The sequence below is a fragment of the Psittacula echo genome (assembly GCF_963264785.1).
Source record: "Psittacula echo genome assembly, chromosome: 6".
Taxonomy (NCBI): Eukaryota; Metazoa; Chordata; class Aves; order Psittaciformes; family Psittacidae; genus Psittacula; species Psittacula echo.
The window spans coordinates 49,210,761-49,220,548 of record NC_137743.1 but is presented as its reverse complement, the minus strand read 5'-3'; positions in this window follow the sequence as shown (position 1 = coordinate 49,220,548).

Below are 9,788 nucleotides of genomic sequence, written 5' to 3'. Positions count from 1 at the left end.
GGATGTCATGCAGGACAGTGTTGAACACTTTGCACAAGTCCAGGTAGATGACATCAACTGCTCTACCTCTGTCCATCAGTTCTGTAGCCCCATCATAGAAGGCCACCAAATTGGTCAGGCAGGATTTCCCCTTAGTGAAGCCATGCTGGCTGTCACCAACCACCTCCTTGTTTTTCATGTGCCTTAGCATGCCTTCCAGGAGAATCTGCTCCAAGATTGTGCCAGGCACGGAGGTGAGACTGACTGGTCTGTAATTCCCCGGGTCATCCATTTTCCCTTTCTTGAAAATGGGGGTTATATTTCCCTTTTTCCAGTCACTGGGAACTTCACCTGACTGCCATGATTTTTCAAATATGATGGACAGATACATCAAAACATTACAAATTAACTTGAAAGACAGCTACAGCACCTTGCCCACATAGCTTGCACATGTCACCTGCCCCTCTCGTACTGTAATGATGCATGAAAATTGTTCTTCAGGTAACCCACATGGTCAGATAACCTGCCAAAAGCAGAGATGGTACAGTGGAGGGAAGGGTGAGGCTAAGGGAATTAAGGGCAAAAGGGATCCTGAGAATATAAGTGGTAAAGTGTCCCTCACACATTGCTAGTTGCTGAGTCATCATTTCATCAGGTATCTCCCTGGTTAGACTTGGAAAGAAAGGTTTTCCCACTGGGGAGCCAGATTCCTGTTGAGAACATGAGCTGGCTTCAGGGTACACTCGCATCCCAGAAAGCCAACTGTATCCTGGGCTGCATCAAGAGGAGCATGACCAGCAGGCCGAAGGAGGTGATCCTGCCCCTCTACTCTGCTCTCGTGAGACCTCACCGCACAGTTCTCCTTCCCAGTCATGTTTACACTATTTACTAGCTCGTTTTTAAAGTTAATGTCTGGTCATCAGCAGAACTTGACTGCTGGATGTGTGTATCGTGTCTACACTACATGTCCCATTAACAAAAGTGGAACACTTGGGAAAGAGCAGTGCACACGCTAGGCTAAATGTAAATGATATAACCCTGGGGGTGCTTTATGAGGACTGGAATCAGAAAAGGTCAATTCTTAAAAGATTCTTTAACTCTGAAATTTGTGACAAAGTTGACCACTTGTATTTGAAAAAAAATTTGAATCGGAGTAACTACATATTGCCCTTTGACGCACTTTGAAGACATCTAGGTGGGTTGCATGCTTGTATCAAAGTGAAAATCAGTAGGACCTGGATGCCTCATTACCACATATATTTTTTAGATCACAGCTCATCTATAATTAAAAATATCTCAGAGCAGTCTGTATACTGCCTGGTTCCTTACAGGTGAGCTTTCTGCTTAAAACAAAATGTTCTGACCAACATATAAGATTTTAAGCCAGGAAAACAAGAAACTGATTGAAACCTAGACACTTATGTATGTATATGTATATAGAGAAAGCAATCATTTTGAGATGCTCCTGCCAGTTGAAGAGAGAGCATGTTTTTAAAGCACTTGATGGCATCTGACCCCCCTCTGCCTCAGTAGTAAAAAGTCTCCCCTGCCCAGAGATGTGAACACATTTGGTTTGTTTCCAGGAGAGTTACTGGAAATATTCAACAGGATATTCATATTCAAAGGGATGACCACCAATTAGAGCAGTTACAAGGTCAAACAAGTTACCACTTCTATCATCCCTAATAATCCTTTCAGTGCCACTGGCTCTTTCAATCTACTTGAGCAAAATCCCACTCTCTCTTCATTCTGCATCACCAGATAGTTGCCTCTATTTGTTCTTACATCAGACTAATGCTGATTGTTTCCATGTGTCCTGTCTGAAGTGGCTGGAGTGGACTGTTTTAATGCTCTCTGCAGTGGGCATGGGCATTATTTTTTTAATTTTTATCTTTCTTTTTTAGAAAAAATAATCCCACAAGTGATTTTATGACATGAAACATACAACAAGCTCTTAAAAATAGATCCTGTTGTGACACGAACAAAATGTCCTTTCCCATTTTGTTGCTAATGCCACCCTCTATCTAGCCACATCTTTTAATCCTGGTCTCTTGAATTTTCATTTGTACATCTCTCCAAGGAGAGGGAGAAACAAGCAACATAAGTTAAATGCAATCATTGGATTGACAAGCCTTTCCCCCCTCGCTGTCATTGTCCTAGCATTGCACCCTACAGGCAGGTAAAAGTTGGCTTGAATTTTCAATAAAATCAAGGGAAAACATATATGCAACAGATTTGGGGTTCATTATAATGTTATGAAAGAGGAAGAGGCTCTTCTCAGCTGGGAGAGAGAGAGAGGAGGAGAGATCCTTCGCTTGCCTGAGAAGTCACTTTCAAAGATAAATGTGGTAGGTCGGAGGAATTTACTGTGTGCTGGTGTGAGATGAAGGAAAAATAGTGAAAGAATGGGGGACTCTACTGCCTGCTGTCTTAGAGGCTTTGACCTACAGACATCAGAATATACATGGCCTGACACATTCAGTCCTTAAATCACACATTAGACATATGTCTAAAGCCTAATAACTAATTTCAAAGTAACAGACTTTAGGACCAAGCTTCCAAGAAATTCCTCCAAGCTTTGTCCATGGTGTTTGTTCAGACCACAGTGTGTTGGCTTATGGTGGGTAACTGCTAAAGAGGGGCTTGCCAGCAGCGGGGATTTCTGTGCGCTTTGGCTGCTTTCCTCTCTCATGTCTCTGCTCAGTGACCAGCAGCAGCAGCAGCAGCTATGCCCAGGCGCTACCCTGGCATAACAGCTGGTTCCACAGCAATGCTTTCTTTTACTTTGCTGATCTTTCTATTTGCTTCCCAAAATCCCTCCCTCTTCTTTCTGCCAACTCAGTACCTTCAACAGCTTCTGTCATGCGACAAGCACCTTTCCTGGGCCTCAGCCTGCTAGTAAGTCACTGCATTGCACCAGAGACACCTGCAAAATGCTTTCTTTGGCAGGCAGTGGCAACTGCTACACTAAAATGGCAGATTATCCAGCTGTGCACAGCATGGCTGCTTTGCTTCACCTCACCAGGTGAGCAGGGGAGACGGAGCATTAAATACTATACCGCACATGCAAGACACTGGCATTTACTCACACCCCAGAAAAGCTCAACCTGTCTACTCCAGCCATGATTACACTTTCATGTACTTTTAAGCCAATCCAGAGAGCAGAAGGCCAGGCAACAGCCTTGTGTTTAGATTAAATGCACTTGTGGGCCGTACACACAAAAGGCATTGTGTGAATATACAGCTGTGTGCAGTGCAAGAGATCTTGATCTTACAGCATGCAACTATGTGGTCAGCTTCAACTACCCGAATGATAACTCAAAGCCTTGTATGCACGCTGGATGTGCTGGGATAAAAGAGGCCCTGCCTTTCAGCAGTGTGCAGAGTTGATGCTCTGGTACTCTCTGCTGCAGCCACATCTCTGGACCAGATGGTTGCTTGGGCTTTTGTCCCTGACATAGCATCCCACTTGCTCTGCCAGCTTTTAAGCCACCCAGGTGGTAAGACCGCCTGTTGCCATTTGTGCATCTCATGCCTCTTTGCAAATATACAGTAGACCAACACAGAAAGGTCAAAAGTGTGTGTTTATGAGAAGACACATGCAGCCCACTGCCCCTTAGCTGGAGAATGAGGGTAACCTTGGCTGACCATCCTATGCTTCAGAGGTATATACATATGGTAATTGCCCTTCACTGAAGTACAGCTCAGGCAGGCTTCACAGACCTCTGCTCCTGAAAGGATTTCTGATCTCCCACCAGACAGCACTGTTCGGGGTACTTTTATAAGAGATGGGAGGCTGAACATTGATCATTTGAGCCACACAGTATACATGCACATACACACATACATGCGAACTACAGCTCAGTTACGTGCACTACAAGAGAGTCAAGAAACCAACTTAAAGAGGGTTGGTTTTGTTCTTATTTTACTCTTCATTAAGATTGTATCACTATTAGATACCACAAAAGAAACTTTTCAAAATAAAACTACCAACAAGCTAGTTCATGAATTGTATATACACCTTCCACTGAAAATCACTTTTATCATCACAGATCATACTCATCTGAAGCAAATTTTCAGCAATTTCCCCCCTTGCAGAAAATGATAGGCTGAGAAGATATTTTTTAAATTTTTCTCATGGGAAAGAAAAAAGAGCCAGAAAAACTGGAATAGTTTATCATGGACCAGCATCACCACAAATCCATGAGGCTTGTGCTGAGAAACTCACCCACCAGTGAGCTTTTAATTCCTCCTGTGTCAGCCTGCTTGGCCTACCAACCATCCCAAGGCCCAGGGTACAGAGGTTTAATTATCCCACCCGCTGAAGCTTTGTGCAGGCACCTGTTAAGAGGAGCACGTGAAAGTCACTAGGTTTGCATGCCGCCAGGGTATGCCGTAGTGTTTGTGCCAAGCTATGCCAGGGCCACCTCCAGACAGAGGCCCTTCATGGGATTAGCCTGAGGAGGCAAGGGATGGATCAGGCATCACTCAAAAGCCTGGCAACAGCAGCCAAAGCAATTCAGATTTACAGGTACTGAAACCATTTCCATGCCACGAGCCATGACTCTCCGGCTCCTTGGCAAGCCTGTGTAGCTGTGTAGCAAGCTGGCATGGCTGCTACTTCCCAAGCCCACCTAGGGTTTGCACCAACCCTACAGAAGATTTGGGGTAATGGGAGGAATGGGGGATATGTTGAAAAACTGTTGCACACAGAAGCTTTGAAAACAGGGTTTAAAGGCATGCAGGGACTATCTCAAAGGGCACATGCAAGCTCATCCTGCCCTTCCCTGGTCCCCCAGAGGAGTATCTCAGCTACGCTGACTAGTCAGGAGAAAGGGCAGAGGGATCCTGCTATCCCAGCAAACACCGTGTTGATGTACTCTTAGGGGCGTGTCATTTTATCCATTTGTATAAGGGCGTCAAACATTTTATCCATATGCAAATCACAAAATTAAAAGGATAATCATAACTATAATGAAGGAGCTGTAACTTCTTTCTCGGTTAACTTGATTGCCATGGTGAGCACACTCAGCTTGTCGGGAATAAGTTTTATTGTAGAGTTTTTCTCTATCTGGAGAAAATGTGGTTACCAGACATTATCTGGATTTCACCTGCACACTCCTCTCCAATGGGGGCAGCTGAGAGCAACAGGCGTAACACAAAAACCTGTGTCTCAGTGAACGAGGAAGAACATTTGCCAGGGGACACGCAGAAGTTTGAGCTTCCAGGAGCATGGTTGGGAAGAATGAAAAGGAAGATGCAACTGAAGCAGTTGAAACAGATTAACGCCACACGTACTAAAGAAGGGACCAGGACAGCGGTATAGTTTCTGTTCTCATCTGTTCTTTATGTGGGCTTCAGTAACTAACCTCTGAGTTTTGTTTACCATTTGCTAACAAGGAAATGGAGGTACCCATGCTACCTCAATACTGTATAGTATTTCCACCCTTGTTTTCTAGAGTACACCGTTAAAGGACTTGTGAATCAGATGATTTTTTACTTTAGGGACAAGGGCTTCTATTCCTTTTGTTGAAAACCGGTATCACAGATCGCCATCTCCTTGGATTTTGGTATTTGGGTTATATTAGGTGCGACTCTGGGTGGTGTTAAAGGTCTGTTCACCTCCTGGGCAAAAGCTGAAACACTCCCATTTTATTCATGCACACAGTCAAGGTGTCTAGGAGGCAACACACACAAGTCAATTCAGATGTCAGTTTGCACAAAGCAGAAGCGGTTCCCTGTGCAGAAGGAAATTTCACATTGCCATAAAAGCCACTGTGGGTCCAAAATCAGCCCAGTAAATGTGTACTCTATCTGAAAATTCGCTTTTCAGGGGAGAAAAAAAAAAAAGAAAAAAAAGAAAAAAAAAAAAAGCCTTTAAAGAGACTAAACTGGCAGATTAATCCAGACGGGGCTTTTTTGCCACTAGGTGGTGATGGCTGACAACGAATTGGGGCAGCGTGTTATCCGTCGCTGCCTCGCTGCACAGAAGTTCACACCCTCCTCACCGTTCACATCCCTTTTGCGTGTGTGCCACTGACACATGCTCTGCTGTTATCGGGGACAGCCCACTTCATCTGACCTCAGCTTGAGTTATACATTAATTAGAGGACTTTACCAAATACATGGAAGTGTCATTTAATTAACTAGAGATGGTGAATGAAGAGGAGACCAACAAATAAGATGCTACTGGTGGTCACTTGCAAGGCAGTGCTAGCAACAAAGGTAGTATCAGTAGCTAAGCCAATCCAGAAATCACACAAACTGAACATAAATGATTAAAATTTCTTTTTCTGACAGAGCCAAATCTGCACAACATCCACCACAGTCCACTGGCCATAGAGTTTCCTGAACAGTGGCCGAAACCTGGGGCACAGGGCAGGCTGGTAAGGCACAGGGATTTTGGCACGTGGAGATAAAAGCACTGGTGCCAGAAGATGCCAAGCATACTTTTCTGTGCCCTCAGCAGCACTGGGCAGCAGCTCTCTGGCCACAAACCCCTTGGGCTGCGAGGCACCCATGCAGCCATCCTAGTGCAGAGCCATACCCTGCACCATGCCACAGCCAGTCCCATTGCCTCTTCCCCATTCCATCCCCTTCTGTGAGCTTTATAGCTACTGCCCTTCCTATTAAGCACATAATATTCTGCTTCTTCATAGTCATAATTAAGGGGTTTTTTTCTTATTATAGAAATTAAGTCTACTTGGAACAAAATAGCAATTTTCTGTTATAAAATGATGACTTTCTGAAAGACATAAGAGGACTAATGCACTCAGCAACGGCTAATGACTACATGCCAAATGGCCTTTTGCTTTTAGTGGGCATGTATCTGCTTCTTGATGCTCCACCATGGCTTGTGGGTTGGAGTCTATTGAAGACCATGCAAGCCAGTAATGGTACCTCTAAAACAGGGGTTACAGAGGACACATCTCTTCCACAAGGAGATACCTAAGCTCCACAGCCTGCCCTGGAGCAAAGGGTTTGCTGCCTTTTGCAGGGCAGTAAGGCATGGGAGAAAGGAGGGAGAGGGAGAGAATGGACCATGAATGGCTGGGAGCCATGGCAGGGGAATGTTCCCTGCAGTCCTGTGCGTGGCAGGCTCCTGCTCAAGCCACAGGCAATGTCAGGGATGCAAAATGACCCAAGCTATGGTGAGGTATTAACAAATTCCATGTACTCATTATGCCCATCTTTACTACACTGATGAGTTCAACATGCATATAAGCTTGACAATCAGCTGTTTCCTACCCTAAGAAAGTTTCAAGGGGCTTAATGGTTGCAAATATGTGTTTAAAAGGTTAGGGGTTTTTTCCAAACAACATTAGATGACCTAAAAATGTTTTAAACTAGATGGCATAGCTCCTCCTTCACTCCAGGAATTACTTCCACTCTCTCCTGGAGTGTTTCAAGGGCCACCCTACCTGTCCATGCCTCAACCACCAGCATCCAAGGATGGAGATAGGCCTGCCTGTCCAGTCACCCACAGGCAGTGCCAGAGAGTGACAAGCTAGTAAAAATGCAGTGTTTGCCACTCTTGGAGCAATCCACAAGCAGAAATGTGTTTTTATGAAACATTAGTAATTTTAGATAACAACAAATCAGTACAAATCCCATATTCACATAAATTACCAGCTCTGAATAGCTGACCCACTTTATATATAATCTTGGCACAAAATCTTGACTATGAAATTTGAGGCAGATTGGTTTCACTTTGGTCAACTTGGAAAGAAAGAAATGAAAATCATGTTAATATGGGCTCAGCATGAGGGCTTCTTTCCACTGTAACTCAGTCTGTCTTGTTCGTCTTGCAGTGATATAGGGATTAAAATCTTCTGCATCCTGTTTATATTATCTGCAGCTCAGTTTGCCAGGAAGTAAATTTTAGTGACAGACAAGCTTGAACCTGTCCTTTGAGTACTGTACTATGAGTGTGGCAAATGTTTCTCCTTGCCACCATACTCCAAAAACTGCATTACAGGGCTCCACCACGAGACCATTTACTTGTCACATTGTGCAGGTACTCATGAGGCAGTGCACAAATTTCTGAAGACTGCATTAAGAAGAAAGGTAACCACTCCATGCTAGGCTATACACATCTTATAGCAAAAGCTTCAAAGCATTTCTAATCTGATTCAATCTATCCAGTCTCTGGGACCACAAGTCCTTGCTGTTTAACAAGCCTTTGTGGCAGTTGCAGGGTTGTATGGGCTGTCCTACATTTTCAAGGAGCCCCAGCAAACCTGGCTATTGCCAGGTTGCTTCTCTTTGTAGAATTTGAAACTGGAGCCATAAGTTTTAAATATATGAGGTTTTCAAATGAAAGCACAGGATAATGGGAAAATTAAGTTATATTCTAGTGATGTTACAGATGAGTTGGAACACTAGATCTACATCACAAGTTGGCAAAAAATTCAGCTGAGCACCTGAAATATGGTCCAAGTCAACACCAGCTTGCACTAGCATATAAAACTCAGTCTTCAGGAGACCACATGGAAACCAGACTCTAGTCCATCACCCAGTCCTTTTCTAGATGGATACCAAGACACAGTGCTGTGTCCTCCTCTCCCACTTCCAGCTTCAAAGACACATACCGCAGAACTACAAGCCATCAGCAAACTTAACCTTCAGCCTTTGTGCTGAGGATTCAATATAAAATCTACACAAACTTTCAATCAGCAACAGCAGTCATGCTGTATGTAGAAAAACTTCTGGTTTTAATAGCACACAAAAAGAGGACTGAGAGCAAAGCCATTGATTCACTGTAACAGAACAGCATGCCTGTTTTACAAGTGTATAATTTCTGGTTGGTAAAGACTGAGGTGAGGGAATACAAGAGACAACTCCCAGGTAACCAGAAGGGAGAACTGCATACAAGAGACAGGTCTAATATTCAGAATACCTGCAGACATTAACAATGTAATCCTGTCACTAATCATAGCTTGTATTGAACAGTGGCAATGGGGTTCTTGGGAATTGGACAGACTCACATAGCTTGTTATTTTAAATAAATACCATAATAGGTATGAAAGCCCAGAAACTAAAATATGAAAACCAGTATGCTTTATGGGATGGAAAAAATTATCCCTAGCTATCCAAAGGCTAGTTTGGCTTTCATATACTTGTATATAAACCATGAGTCACTTTACATCATCTTGCCTCCAACTCTTTCCAAAATACAGAGGTTTTGTTAGTGGTGTTTAAGCTAACTGCAGGTATTCTAGGTTTAGTTTGTGTGGGAAATAAAGAAATACTATCCTGTTGCTTAAAAGGAGGGAAAATGTAGATTCATATTGAGAGGAGAACAAGGCGAGGAAGAGTATATAAGCATAATTGCATTATGAAAATCTTAATATCAAATACTAGAGAGGAGAACTACGGATATTTCTCTTCTTACAACAACAGAGAGAACCAGCCCCAATCCCATAAGGAGAATATGGTTGATCTCACCTGCAATCCCTCCGAGAAGGTTTTGCAGGAGCCACCCCTGCACACAGCGGGCCAAAGCTGTGTGCTGTGTACAGACCCATGGTATTTCAGAATGTACATGAAGACTCTTGCCTTAGGCAGCGTCGCTACTTCTTGCCCAGACTTTGTACCTAATGCCCCACAGAAGAGGCATGGAGAAGCCTGGTTTCTGCTGCTTACCCCCTCTGACAGGTCACCACAGTTCTGTTTCACTTTCCCCATTTATAAAATTAGGATAACAAATACTCCTTTAACCACTTCCAGCTGTTTTGATGGAGGTTGGTATCATCACAGTCACAACACCACCGTTGCAGGATATTAGATAAGCCTCACTACTCTGTGGT